This window comes from Carcharodon carcharias, chromosome 12, assembly GCF_017639515.1.
Source record: "Carcharodon carcharias isolate sCarCar2 chromosome 12, sCarCar2.pri, whole genome shotgun sequence".
Lineage (NCBI taxonomy): Eukaryota > Metazoa > Chordata > Chondrichthyes > Lamniformes > Lamnidae > Carcharodon > Carcharodon carcharias.
Window position 1 is genome coordinate 135,106,648 of NC_054478.1, and position 15,603 is coordinate 135,122,250.

Here is a 15,603-nt window from a genome sequence, read left to right on the forward strand (position 1 = left end):
CCGCCCCACGGCCGCGCGTGCCTGTCGGTTGGGCGCACCACCCGACCGCGCCTGCGCAGCTTCAGCGGGAAAGGCGCGGCTCATCCGTCTACCAGTGGGTTGGGGTGGGGGCGCATGCGCACGTTTGGGCGCCGGGTGGAAGGGGGGAGGGGGAGTAGCAGCAGGCCGGCCGGCCGCTAGTGTTGGTTGGCGGCTGCGCAGTGCCGCCTCCCTTCCCTTCTCTTCCCCTCCCCCTCCCTCCCTCCCTCGCTTTCTCTCTCTCTCTCTCTCTCTCTCTCTCTCTTCACCCACCCTTTCTCTCTGCGCCGGAGCCGCCGAGAGCGAGCGAGTCAGTCAGTCAGCCAGAGAGAGAGAGAGAGTGTGAGTGACGCGGTGGAGGTGTAAGGGACTGACGCGGTGTTTACGTCTCGGTGCGAGTGTCCAGTGGCAGCAGAGAGAGCCGGGGACTTGAGGGAAATAAAACCGGTAAGAGACGAGAGCGAGATAAATCGAGAGAGAGGGCTTGGGGTGGGTGGGGAGGGGCGGTGTTGTTGTGGAGGGGGGGTGGCGGTGGTTGGTGAGTGAACAGCAGCTTGCTTCTGAACAATGGCGGCTGGCTTGTTCACGAACAGGGCTCCCAGACTAGAGAGGGAGAAGGTCTCTCTTCGCTCATGCAGCAGTAACAGCCTCCAGTAATGTTTGCATCGAAAATAAATCACACACCCCCCGCCCTCCTTCCCCCCCACCCCACTCGCCCACTCTTCCCCTCCTTCTTGCAGGAAAAAAAACCCCGCCAAAAATCTTACTAAACCACCAGCCATTTCCCTACATCCCCCCCCCCCCCCACCTCCTCTCCACCTTTTTTTTCTTTCTCTTTTTGGCTCGAAAAGAGATTTTAAAATGCAACCAGGGAACCAGTTTTGTTCCTATTGCAACACCACTTTTTTTTTGTTTTTTTTTCTCTCTCTCTCTCTCTCTTTCTCAAATTGCTGCTTAAAGAAAATGGGCGCCGGACCACTGCTGTGAACAAGAAGTGAGAAGACCACGAGTCGATGTTTCCTGTGCCATTGCTTTCATGTCTACACACTTAATCCAGAAAAAAATTACACACAGTCCTGCCCATTTTCTCTCTCCTGTTTCATGGGTTTTACCTGAACTTGGATCTTGCTGTGCAAGTACCCTCTGAATACCAAGGTGTAAAAATGCATAGGAAATTGCACAAGTGATGGTGCAGGGTACGACCAGGAGTAGAGAAGACCCACGGTTGTTGGTTTTAATAGTCTTTTGCAAAAGTGAACGAACGTAGCTTAACCAATGTTACTGATCTGTCGTGCTGTTCATAGCATATACAGAAAATTCCTTTACAAATTATTTTCGCAGGTATTAACAGCACAATGATGAAGCCACTAACAACTTCAGCTGTTTTCTTTTTGAGGGCAAAGCTGAAGTTATAGTATAGATTGAAAGTTATAAATAGAATATGCATGACCCTATTGTGACATTTCCTGAATTTGTTGTACCAGTTCAAAATTAAAATGTTTAACGTGATACTTTGAGAAGAGTTGAGGCATTCATTTTGTTGTATAGTAACCCTGCATCTATATAAAGCAAATTATAAATGTTACAGGTATGTTAATATTCTTTACATATTTCCTGTGGGATCTTTAGTTTTTAATGCTGTTGTGCTGGCCTAGATATTCCATCAACAATTAATACAGTAATAAACAAAGAGCTGACTTTAAATAATATAGCTATTGACTTCAGTTTTGCCATCAGGATTTTTTTTAAATGAAGCAACTGTTATTCACCAAAGTCAGAAGTCTTTCTGATTATATTTTTAAGTTAATTTTGTTTGAAATGTACGTATTGATTTTTATCTGCAGTCATGACACTTTCCAGCAAGGTATACTTTAGTTGGATTGTGCATTTTGGTGGCCCACATATAGTAATTGTATTCTGGTATTAGTGTCTGTTCCAGTCAAGGGATTATAAACCATTCATATGAATGTGATTTTTTTAAAAAATGACATTTTTACTTCGCAATCAGTGCAAGAGTTGAGTGGGCATCATTGATTTATTGTTTATTTGTAAAAATGCAAATAGGCTTCAAGTGATTTTTCAGAATGCTTGTATCAAAATATTTAAAGTAAAAGTTAAATACTTTGATACAAGCATCCTGAAGAATCACTTGAAACCAACTTGCATAATAAAACAAAAGTTATAAAATTTCAAATAGAGATTTACACGGGTAATCTTGAACTTGGAATCTGTATAGGGCGGAAAGATGTCTGGTTTATAACCATGGAATCCTAGTAAAGAAACATTGCCCCCTGGCATTGCCAGTTCACCAGTGGTCAGTAGATGAATAAGTTATTTTTTTATACTCTATATAGGTTGGCAGAGATTTCCGAACTTGCTGCACAGAACCACTTAGTGGCTGGAACCAGCACTACATCTATCACAGAATTGACATAGTGCAGAAGGAGGCCGTTTGGCCCATTGTGTCTGCACCGGCTCTCTGAATGAGCAGCTCACCTAGTGCCATTCTCCTGTCTTTGCCCTATAACCCTGCATGTTCTTCCTTTTCAGATAAGTCTAATTCCCTTTTGAATGCTTCAATTGAACCTGCTTCCACCAACCTCAGGCAATGCATTCCAAACCCTAACCACTCACTGCAAAAAAAAGTTTCTCCTCCTATCACTTTGTTTTGCTTCTTTTGCTAATTACTTTAAATCTGTTCCATCTCATTCTTGATCCTTCCACAAGTGAGAACAGTTTCTCCTTAGCTATACCCTGACCCACCTACCTGCCTCATCCATCTGCCACCCTCATGATTTTGAATGGGTCTATCACATCTCCTCTCAACCTCCTTTTCTCCAAGGAAAACAGTCCTGACTTCTCCAACCTACATAACTGTCTCCAGGGATGAGGAATTTCATTCTCATGAATCTTTTCTGCACTCTGTCTAATGCCTTCACAACCTTTTTAAAGTGTGGCACCCAGAATTGGACACACTATTCTAGCTGAGGCCAAACTAGTGCCTTATACAAATTCAACATAACCTCCTTGCTCTTGTACTCTAAGCCCCTATTAATAAAGCCCAAGATACCTGCCACCTTCATTGACTTATACACATATACACCCAGGTCCCTCTGCTCCAGTGCCCCTTCCTATGCTGCATCCAGATACAACGAGCAATAGCCTGGCAATGATGTTTGCTGCTATTCCTTCCCACTGCCTCCTGAGCATGATGAGCCTGGAGGATCTCCTGCCCCCTCACCCCCATATACTGGTCATCTGTCCTCTCCACCAAGGCCTCCAGTTCATTTCTGAAAACTTTAGTTCACACTCTCTTACTTTGAACAATGCCTGAAAATGTATCAGAGCACAGATATTTAGCTTGACCATCTATTACCAGATCTGCTCACATAACAGCAAGCTGTTTATTTTTCTGCCAGAATGGCTCACCCATATCGAATCATTCTGGATAGCAGACCCCATACCTTCTTTTCTCCACTACCAACCACCTCCTTGGACCTTCCCCTTTCGCTCCCTAACTGTCCGACACTATAGATGACTGTGTAGATGGTTCCCTCTCCTTGATATGCACTGTTATCACCCCACTTCTCAAATACCACCCTTGATATCTCTGACCTTGCAAGCTACTGCTCCCAGGTCCACCCTCCCCCCAAGTACTCGAACATGTTGTCGTCTCAGTTTCCATCCCTCTAGCTGCTTCCTGTAGGAATCCTTCCAGTCCTGAACATAGCTGACCACACTGTTCTCCTTTTTCAATTGCTTTCCTGTTTCCCAGTTTGAGTTAGATGGGGCGGGGCAACTCCCCTGCACTTGACTCCACAGTTACCTAATTGAGAGGTGGTGTTCTCACCTACTTACTGTCACCCTGGATGCCAACCCTGCCAGCACCAGCCCCTGCCAAAGGATGCATCCGTAACCGCTTCCTCTTAGTTATCTACATGCTGCCCACTGGTGATATTAGGTCAGGCCAGAGGTCAGCTTCCGCATGCACGTTGATGACACCAGCTGTACTGGCCTCTTGTCAATCTACTTGCCTGATCCATTTTTCGATGAGTCAGAATTTCTTCTCGCTGAGCAGAGGGAAGACTGAAACCATTGTGAAGAACTGAAGCCTTCCCATCTCCTTCTGCAGCCACTATTTTACATGAACCAGACTAGTTTGCAGCCTCACCATCCCACATGACCCCAATGCTAAACTTATCACAAAGACTGCCTACATAACCTCTTAAATTACTTGCCTCCATCTCTGCCTCAGCCCATCTTCAGGTAAAACCCTCATCTATACCTCTATCACTTCCCATCCTCCACCATGCATAAGCTTACACTGCTTCAAAACACGACAGCTATTGTCCTTTCTGCCTTGTCAAATGCTTCTGTGCTTATTGATCTACGTTGGATCTTGAATCTCCAAAGCCTGAAATGTAGAATTCTTGCCCTTGTGTTTAAATTTCCTCATGGCCTCATCTCTCACCACCTTTACCTCATCCAATGATAAAGCAATAGCCCGTTGCCCCCTCCTAAATTAAGACCTTCCTCAAAAACTTCCTCTTTCACCAACCTGTGGTCACCCCTCCTAATATCTGCTTTGTTTCACTGTCCATTCCTCTTTTCTTAATTCTCTATGAAGCCTTTGAGTTATTTTCTCTGTTAGGGAGCTAAATAAATGCAAATCGTTGCATATTGTGACACCCAAGCTGGCGAAATTAATGGGAAATGTGACCAAATATCATGACTTCAGGAAGTAAGGCTCGTAGATGTGAAGTGCTTGTGCTACTTATGTGTCTGTGTGATTAAAATCATATGTCATATATAGTAAAGGTTATGTTTCAGAAAAGTCTGTATTTATATAGATCTAAGTCTATTGTTGTTGACATTTGTATCACATTTGTTTCTTTCCTGTCTGTGATGTAAAGAGCCCTTGCATGCTTCAGTGGTGTGTCCAAATCTTGTACATGCCCTAGCTGAAAATAAGTGATTGCAAACTGCAGAACAAGTAATTTCAAGGCTGTTGTTTAATTATTAGGTGATTTTTGAAACAAATTTGATGTGTTTTGCGAAAAGCAAACAGGCTTGAAGGGTTAATGTGTAGCTATCCTTCCAGCGAGGGAGATGAAAAGAAGTCTTATGTTTGCATATGGTCTTTCATGACCACCAGTCGTCCCAAAGTGCTTTACAGCCAATGAAATACTTTTGAAATATATTCATTGATTTAATTTAGGAAACATTTGCACACAGCAAGGTGATAATGAACAGATGGTTTGTTTTAATAATGTTGGTAGAGGGATAACTATTGGTCAGGACATCTGGGAGCTCTTTGCTCTTCCAAATAGTGCCATTGGATCTTTTGCATCCACCAGAGGGGACCTCGGTTTAATGCATCATCCAAAAGACAGCACCTCTGACACTGCAGCACTCCCCCAGTACTGCGGTGGAGTGTCAGCCTGGATTTTGTGCTTTGCAGTGTAACTGGAGCCTGCAATCATTTTATTGTGTGCAGCTACAAAGTGACAGCTGACACCATTGGATTCAAATACTTTAGTCATGTGCATAACTGGGAGGAAGTTGGAAATAGGAATAGTATCAGGACAATCTACAAATTGTGAGGATTATTCTTGTATTTTGTCATTAATGTAGAGGCGCGCATTGTGTGTTGGTATCCTGTTGATTCCAATAACTGAGGAAAATCTCATTTATGAGAGACAAAGCCCTTCCTTAGAAATGGATTAACCTGGGAATCCCATTGGTTTCTTCCGTTATTCATGCAGTTTGTGGGCATAATTAAAACTTAAAACAAAATTTTATCAGAATTGTTGGCTGCGCAGGGCGAAGCTTTTTAATAGGTGGATTGTCTAAAGCAAGGATGGGGAACCTTTTTCTTCTCATTCACAAATCAGTTGCAGGTCACACACCGACAAATCAACTTTTTTTTGAGAGAATACAGAAACTTTCAACTCACCTGCTGTTTTAATGCGATGGCTGAATTTGGACATTATATTGCTGAATGTTATTATAGTAATTTAGCTGATGCTTTCATCCAAGGCAAATTCATAACGACGATAAATGCTATTTTGAAGCTACTATTGTCATAGGTCTATATTTTTAGAAATCCTGCTGCAGGCCGGGTGAAATTAAGCAATGGGCCAGATCTGGCCCACTGGCCATAGGTTCCCCGCCCTTAGTCTAAAGAATGGCGGCTTGATTTTTGCTTGAGACATGAAGTGCACAGGGGTAAAGGTATAATAAGGTGGATGAGGAAAAGGATTTGTTAGTTATTAATCATTCATTGATAACAGCTTCGCATAAACATAATGCTATCACCATATACTGAGGTGCCGCTCAAGGACATTTGATTGCAAGCTGAAACAAGTTATTCTAACCTTTATACATCTTTGATAAAGCTACCTTGAAATTCTAGGTGCAGTTATCTTCAAAAGAGTAATTGAAGTTCGGTGAAAAGCGACAATGATTCCAGGATTTGAGATCTAAGCTTTGGAAAGAGTCTCAGAACTGAGCCTGTGTTCACTAGAACAAGATTGAGGCATGATGCACATTTTTAAAACACTCATGATTACATAATGTAGATGCAAATAGGTCATTTAACTTGGACTGAATGCAGAATTAGAGGGGGTGTGTGTAAGACTACAACATCTCTTACCAGTATAGAAGGCCTGGTATTTATCTCAACCTCCACAGAGTTGTGAATATGTGGAGCAGGCTTCCACATAAAGCAGTAAGTGTGGTTCTTATTAGTATCTTCACAGTCGGAGTGAGATAGCGTTTGTTTGGGATCAGGGGTTAACAGTAACATTAAGTGCAGTAATGTTAAAAAGACAAGCCTTAAGGCTTTGTGCCTTAATGCAAGGAGCATTCGCAATAAAGTGGATGAATTAACTGCGCAAATAGATGTAAATAGGTATGATATAGTCGGGATTATGAAGACATGGCTGCAGGGTAACCAGGGATGGGAACTGAACATCTAGGGGTATTCAGTATTTAGGAAGGACAGACAAAAAGGAAAAGGTGGTGGAGTTGCATTGCTGCTTAAAGAGGAAATTAACGCAATAGTGAGGAAAGATATTAGTTCCGACGATGTGGAATCTGTGTGGGTAGAGCTGAGAAACGCTAAGGGGCATAAAACGTTAGTGGAGGTTGTATATAGATCCCCAAACTGTAGTGGTGATGTTGGGAATGGCATTTAACAGAGACACGTGCAATAAAGGAACATCTGTAATTATGGGTGACTTTAATCTGCATAGGTTGGGCAAATCAAATTAGTAACAATACCGTAGAAGAGGAATTCCTGGAGTGCATAGGGGATGGTTTTCTGGACCAATACGTTGAGGAACCAACTAGAGAACAGACTGGGTATTGTGGAGTGAGAAAGGAATAATCAGCAATCTAGTTGTGCGAGGCCCCTTGGGGATGAGCGATCATAATATGATAGAATTCTTCTTCAAGATGGAGAGTGATGTAGTTGATTCTGAGGCTAGGGCCCTGAATGTTAATAAAGGAAACTACGATGGTATGAGACACATGTTGGCTATGATGGATTGGGAAACGTTACTTAAAGGGATGATGGTGGATAGGCAATGGCAAACGTTCAAAGAATGCATGGGTGAACGGCAACAATTGTTTATTTCTGTCTGATGCAAACCATGGCTTACAAGGGAAATTAGAGATAGTATTAGATCCAAGGAAGAGGCATACAAATTGGCCAGAAAAAACAACACTTTAGAATTCAGCAAAGGAGGACCAAGGGATTGATTAAGATGGGGAAAATAGAGTACGGGGAACATAAAAACTGACTGTAAAAGCTTCAATAGGTATGTGAAGAGAAAAAGATTGGTGAAGACAAATATAGGTCCCTTAGCGTCTGAAACAGGGGAATTTATAATGGGGAACAAAAATATGGCTGACCAACTAAATACATACTTTGGTTCTGTCTTCACAAAGGAGGACACAAATAACATACTAGAAATATTGGGGAACACAGGGTTTAGTGAGAGGGAGGAGTTGAAAGAAATCAGTATTAGTAAGGAAAAGGTGTTGGAGAAATTGATGGGACTGAAGGCCAATAAATCTCCAGGGCCTGATAATCTACATCCCAGAGCACTTGAGGAAGTAGCCCTAGAAATAGGTCATCTTCCTAGATTCTATGGACTCTGGAACAGTTCCTACAGATTGGAGGATAGCTAATGTAACCCCACTATTTAAAAAGGGAGGTAGAGAGAAAACAGGGAATTATAGACCAGTCAGCCTGACGTCGGTAGTGGGGAAAATTCTAGAGTCCATTACAAAAGATTTAATAACTGAGCACTTGGAAAACAGTGGTAGAATCGGATAGAGATAGCATGGATTTATGAAAAGGAAATCATGACAAATCTACTGGAATCTTTTGAGGATGTAACTAGTAGAGTTGATGAGGCAGAGCCAGTGGATGTGGTTTATTTGGACTTTCAGAAGGCTTTCGACAAAGTCCCACGTAAGAGATTAGCGTGTAAAATTAAAACAAGTGGGACTGGGGGTAGTGTATTGAGATGGATAGAAAGCTGGTTGGCAGACAGGAAACAGAGTAGGAATAAATGGGTCTTTTTACGAATGGCAGGCAGTGACTGGTGGAGTGCCGCTGGGATCGGTGCTGGGACCCCAGCTGTTCACAATATATATTAATGATTTGGATGAGGGAGCTAAATATAATATTTCCAAATTTGCAGATGACACAAAGCTGTGAGGAAGATGCTTCAGGGTGATTTGGACAAGCTGAGTGAGTGGGCAAATGCATGGCAGATGCACTATATTGTGGATAAATGTGAGGTTATCCATTTTGGTAGTAAAAACAGGAAGGCAGATTATTATCTGGCTATAAATTGAGAGAGGAAAGTGCAATGAGACCTGGGTGTCCTTATACACCAGTCGTTGAAGGTAAGCATGCAGATGCAGCAGGCGGTAAGGAAAGCAAATGGTATGTTGGCCTTCATAGCAAGAGGATTCAAGTATAGGAGCAGGGATGTCTTGCTGCAATTGTACAGGGCCTTGGTGAGACCACACCTGGAATATTGTGTGCAGTTTTGGCCTCCTTATCTGAGGAAGGATGTTCTTGCTGTAGAGGGAGTGCAGTGAAGGTTTACCAGACTGATTCCTGGGATGGTGGGAATGACATATGAGGAGAGATTGAGTTGGTTAGGATTCTATTCGCTGGACTTCAGAAGAATTAGGGGTGATCTCATAGAAACCTCTAAAATTCTAGACAGGGTAGATGCAGGAAGGATGTTCCTGATGGTTGGGGAGTCTAGAACCAGGGGTCACGGTCTGAGGATACGGGGTAGACCATTTAGGACTGAGATGAGGAGAAATTCCTTCATCCAGAGAGTGGTGAGCCTGTGGAATTCACTACCACAGAAAGTAATTGAGGCCAAAACATTGTATGTTTTCAAGAAGGAGTTAGATATAGCTCTTGGGGCAAAAAGGATCAAAGGATATGGGGAGAAAGCGGGAGCAGACTATTGAGTTGGATGATCATAATGAATAGCAGAGCAGGCTCGAAGGGCTGAATGGCCTAATCCTCCTATTTTCTATGTTTCAGATAGGTGATTGAATGCTTTTTTTGAGCATGTTCCCTGAATTGCTAATACCCCCAAGAGGTTTAATTCCAAGGAATGCATCTGGTTTAGGATGTATCAGGTAGGCGTTGTTACTGCGCAGTTTTGCTTGATGTAACTTTAAAGAGGTACATAAGCCCAACCCTCATAACATCCCAGTAGAGTACGCAAAAGAGGGAGACAGTGGAAGTGGTTAGACAATCTGAAGCGGTGACTTTCATTTTTGTTTTTTTTGGTTCTTGATTCCCATTACCTCATATACCAGCTCTCACCAGAAGTTATTAGTTATAGTCTACTGTGCTAGTGGCACACAAAGCAACCCATTTCTTCCACTGCGGTTTGCCTAGAGCAAGATAATTTGATGACAAGACATCACCTTGCGATGTTTCCACGGTCAATGTTTATATTTGCAATTCTGTAACAGATTTGTCTTGTCTCTGTGTTGTTTCTGCAGCAAAAGGCATTTTTATATGAGGAGGCTGTTAGCCTGACTGTCAATCCCCTACATTCATGGGTTCAAGTTCCGTTCCTGTAATTTGAGCACAAAAGTCTAGCCTGATACTCTCAGTGTAGCACTGAGAGCTTGCCGTACGTTTGGTGGTGCCGTCTTTTGCATGAGACATTAGTCTGAAACCCTCAGGTGGATGTGAAAGATCCCATGGCACTATTTTGAAGAAAAGCAAGCAAGTTTCCCTGGTGGTCTGGGCCACTATCTATCCCTCAATCAACAACACCAAAACAGGATATGTAGTTGTTATCACATTGCTTTTTACAGGACATTGCCACTCCCAAATTGGCTGCCATGTTTCCCTACATTACAGCAGGGACTACACTTCAGAAAGTACTTTATTGACTGCAAAGCACTTTGGGACATTTTGAAGTTGTGAAAAGCTCTATATAAATGCAATTTGGTATATTCTGCCTTCTTCCCAGAGCAGGTGGGCTGCCTTTAGTCTGCCTCTGACCGTTCAACCTGTTTGGCTTGGGTGGCCCTCCCAGGATTTATACTCCTGCCAGCATAGTTCTCACGTAAACCTTCCCACCAGATCAAGGTACGGTTCCCAAGGAAGGGAGGTGACTGTATGCAACCTTAAAATCTGTTCAGGAGTTAAGTAAATTCAGCAGTCTTTATAAAGATTTTCTCTCCCTTAATTAGAGAGTCAAAAAGTCTCCTAATTTCCACAGACTATACTTATCAACTGCAACTCAGGGTAAATGAGCAAACCAGGTCCCAATACATCTGGATGCTTGGAGCTGTGTGATGACGATGTTTTATCCCTGAATTGGTTCCAATGCACCCTAGACTGACAAAAGAATAAAAATCTCTAGTTATAAGTATCTACATGAAATGACTTTTGAACAGTCAGTAAAAACTAAATTCCTTTTGTGAGGATCCACAACTACTTACGATTGAATGGAAATGGCCGGTTGATAAGGATGGTGAAGGAGGAACAGAATATAAGCATTGATAAAATAGGATATACTCTTCTATGAGCATCTTTTCATATTGAGACAAGTTTAAGGTAGATATTTTTTACACATGGCCTGCCCCAGGATATCTTGACACTAACATAGGAATTGCTAGAAGAAAAAAATTACCACGGCTCTTCTACCATGCAGCTGGTTGAATACTGTTTTCTGAAATAAACCTTTGTCTTACATTGGCTAAGGAGAGACTTCCGTTGACCTGTCTGTCATTCTTCACCTTCCTAAGTGTAAATATTTCTCTCAAGGTTGAGGATAAATTACAGTGGACAAGCTTTTTTCAAAAAAAAACAAAATACTGTGGGTGCTGGAAATCTGAAATAAAAACAACAAATGCTGGGAATACTCAGCAGATCAAGCTGAGGAGAGAAAGTAGAGTTAATGTTTCAGCGCGAGATAACCATTCACCAGAACTTAATGATGAAAGGTCATCTTGACCTGAAATATTAACTTTTTCTCTCCACAGATGCTGCTTGGCATGCTGAGTATTTCCAGCACTTTTTGTTTTTATTTCTAAGCTTTAAAAAAAAAGACTTGCATTAATATAATGCCTTTCACATCTAAGGATGTACCAAAGCAAACAATTAATTGTTTTTTGAAGTATGATCATGGTTCCTCTGTAAGCACACATGGCAGCACAACATGGTCTCACAAACAGCAATGAGAACAATGACCCATTAATCTATTTTGGTGATGATTATTCTAAATACAAATGGCTCTAAAACTTCTTTAATAAAATGAAATGCATTCAGCAGGACAAGCGGTATTTGTGGAGTGTGAAACAGAGTTATCGTTTCAGGCTACTGACCTTTCATCAGAGCTGGAAGATGTTCAAGTGTACAATTTTGAAGCACATACAACATTTTCTGTTTTTCTTACACATTTTCAGCATCTGCAATATTTTGATTTTCTTTTTAAAACAAACACCAAGATAAAGAATTTTTTTTTATTTCCTCTCCCTCCCTGAATGTGGTGACACATGTCATACTACAAAGCTGACAACTTTGTCTAAGCCCGGAAGATGAGTGTTGGCAGATTTTTCTATTATGGATCTTGTGCTTGCATCATGTCCACACTGGACCAACTCAACCCAGACCAGGGAATGAACCTGGCCTCTTCCATAGTAAATAGTACATTTATGAATTGAAAGAGCAAAGGAGCTCTCCTTTGTAAATGGTGAGAAGAAACTTCCTTTGTAAATGAAATTAGATGAACAAAAAGGCTTCCTCTGCAGCATCTGAAACTTATCGCAACAATCGAACATAGAGCTAAGTTGGAGTGTGGGGCCTGTTTGCTGACTGTCTTTATTGAATCACTTTTCCATGTTCACAGAGCTTGGTTTTACTGCCACTTTCTAATTTCATATATATTTGCATTTTTATGATCAATGCCAAAGTTGTCATAATGTATGATAGATAGGTTTCATTGTCTTGGATTGCTTAACAGGCCCAAGTCTTTAAAACTATTTAATTCTCTTTCCTTATATATCTGTACATGGTCTTCCATGCATTCAGTTTATGACTCTTGAAGTTAAAGTGATGCAAAATCTATCTCAGCACCACTGACTGACATCAGCAAGAATCTTGAGGAACTAAGAGAATTAGTAAAGTTCAATGATGTGAATAATTCTCCTGCCCTAGCTTGCTAAATTTCTCAGTTGTATTTACAGATATGGGTTTATTGTTGTGTTTTCTTTTTGAGACCATATTTGAAACTCTCTTTTCTGACAGCTGATTTCAGCTAACGAGGGTCTGGTAATTTGTGTGTTGAATAATGAATATGTTAAGGTCAGGCATGATGTGTTAAATATCTCCACAACAGAACTTGACAAAATAAATCCATTGTAAGTTATGGTTCCTTCACAACTGGCAATCGTTATCATATTACTGAACAGCATGTAAAATCTATTTATAGTTGTTGTACGTTTGAACAGGGTCGGGGGCTGCAGGGGTGTGAAATAAGCTCTGATATTTTCAAAATTACAAATTTGATTCTGGTGCTATACCTGTAGGGACCACTTCTTAAAATATACTTTTATGTTTTTAATATATAAATCAAAGTAAATTTGGAGCAATGTTTAATTTATCGATACTGAAATGCTACTGTGTTTGTGAAAGAGGGCATGGAAAGGCCAACACAATTTCATATCCTATATCTGTAATTATCTTAAATTGCTTGCCTCCCAACTATCAGCTGTGACCACAATACTTCTGCTATCATAAAGTGAGTTGAGAAAGGATCTAGCTCAGGTGGATTGGAATTGAAGATTGGCAGGTAAAACAGTATGTGAGCTATGGAAGGCCTTTACCTGGGACATCGTTCAGGTACAAACTAGACATGTTCTCACGATGAAAGGAAGGGCATCCAAAGCTAGAGCTGCCTCATTTAGTAAAAAATAAATTGAAACAGAAAAGTGCTTATAGTGAATGTCAGGTTCATAATTCAGTAGAGAACAAACCAGCATACAGAAAATACTGAGGAGAGCTGAAAAAAAAATGAGGAGCAAAGAGAGTGCATGAAAATGGTTTATTGGGTCACATAAAAGGGAACCCAAATGTCTTTTATTAAATATGAATAGTAAAAGGCTAGTCAAAAGAAGGTTGGAGCCAATTAGGGACCAAAAAAGGAAACCTGTTGTACACAGGAAACAAGACAGAAATTCTAACTGAGCACACTGTCTGCCCTAAAGAAGGGAATGTTGCCAATGTCACAAGAAAAGAGGTGCTAGAGAAATTGGATTAGATAGAGGAGGTACATAAAAGATTTGTATTGCTCAAAGTAGAAAAGTCACCTGGTCTGTACGGCAATTGTTACTGTGGAAAGTGAGTTTAAATTGCAGAGGCTCTGGTCACAATCTTTCCATCCTCCTTCAACATGGGAATGATGTCAAATGATTGGAGGATTGCAAATGTTAGAGCCCTGCTTTTTAAAAAAAAAAAGTAGGGGAGAGGAATAAACCCAGCAACCCCAAGGCAGCCAACCTGACACTGATAGTGGGGGAACTTTAGAGACAATAGTCTGAGACAAAATTAATTGACAATTGGAATAATATGTGTTAGTAAATGAAAGCTAGCTTGCATTTATGAAAGACAAAATCAGGCTTATCTAACTTAATTATTTGAAATAACAAAGAGGGTTGATGAGGTCAGTGCAGTTGATGCAGGGCCTACAGCCCTGTGAGAACTCTGGGTTCCTTCAATACCTGCCTCTTGCATATCCCTCCTGGAATTCCCTCCCTAAACCTTGTTGCTTCTTTGCATTCCTTGGACTTAAGAGAGGTAGACTTGAATGGATATAATGGAAAACTTATGGAACCCATGACCCATTTGGGTCTTGTTCTCTTTTTATTAATCCAGGATGATCCTGGAATGCAAAGATAGACCCCTGTTTGTTTACTGCAAACTCCCCTCTATCTCTTCCACATTCCAACAGCAAGGAGCTCATGGATTTCTTTGTCATTAAAATATTGATCATCCAGTCAGCTACCTCTGCCACTTCTCTTCCTGTAGCCCACTAGGCCAAACTTCCTTTAACGCTCCCCAACTGCCATTGCCTGAACTTGTCTCATTCTTTCTCTCCTATCTTCCCTCATGCCCTCTCCGAGCTCATCTTGCCCATGAGACCCGCCTCATACTCTCTTAGCTGATATTGTTAACAGTTTTGTTTCTCTCTCCTTCAAATCTGCTGTCATCACCCCTCTCAAAAAAAACCTGACACCCTCTGTCCTTAGAAAACTAACACCCATCTATAGCCTCCCTTTCTTCAAAACCCTTGAATGTGTTATTACCTCCTGAATTTGTGCCCATCTTTCTCGGAACTCCGTGTTTAAATCCCTCCAATCAGGTTTCCCCCCCCTGACATTGTACTGAAACAGCTTCTAGCAAAGTCACAAGTATGTGACTGTGACAAAGGCAAACTATTCCTTCTCATCCTTCTTGACCTGCCTGAAACCTTTGACACAGCTGATCACACCAGGCATCTCCACTGTCATTCAGCTGGATGGGACTGAACTTGCCTGGTCCATTACTATCTGTTTAATTGTGTCCAGAGAATCACCAGCGGTGGCTTTTCTTTCCCCCTCCTGCACTGTTAGCTTTGGTGTCCCAAACGATCTAGCCTTAGCTCCCTTTTATTTCTCATCTGCCCCTCTGCGATATCGTTCATAAACATGCCAATTTCCACATGTATTCGTGACACCAAGCTTTACATCACCACTGCCTCTCTTGACCCTCCACTGTCCTTAAATATTCAGACCACTTATCCAGCATCCAGTACTGGATGAGCAGAAATTTCCTCCAGTTAAATATTGAGAAGTTTAAAGTCATTTTCTCTGGTCCCCATTACAAATTCATTCCCTAACCATTGACTCCAACCCTCTCCTTAACTCTGAGACTTATCCAAAATGTTCACAACCTCTTGTTATATTTGACTTTGAGGCGAGCTTTCAACCACATATCTGCACTGTCACTAAGACCACCTGACTCCACCCTGCCTCAGCTGT

General features: G+C 41.6%; 1 protein-coding gene across 1 annotated transcript in view; it reads left to right on the forward strand.

The window, feature by feature from the left end:
• The first annotated feature begins 251 nt into the window (after nt 1-251).
• Nucleotides 252-15,603, forward strand: part of creb1b (cAMP responsive element binding protein 1b) — a 72,629-nt gene continuing 57,277 nt past the window's right edge. Inside the window, exon 1 of the mRNA XM_041201486.1 lies at nt 252-465. The gene's annotated coding sequence lies outside the window, so the exon portion shown is untranslated. The remainder of the gene's footprint in view (nt 466-15,603) is intronic.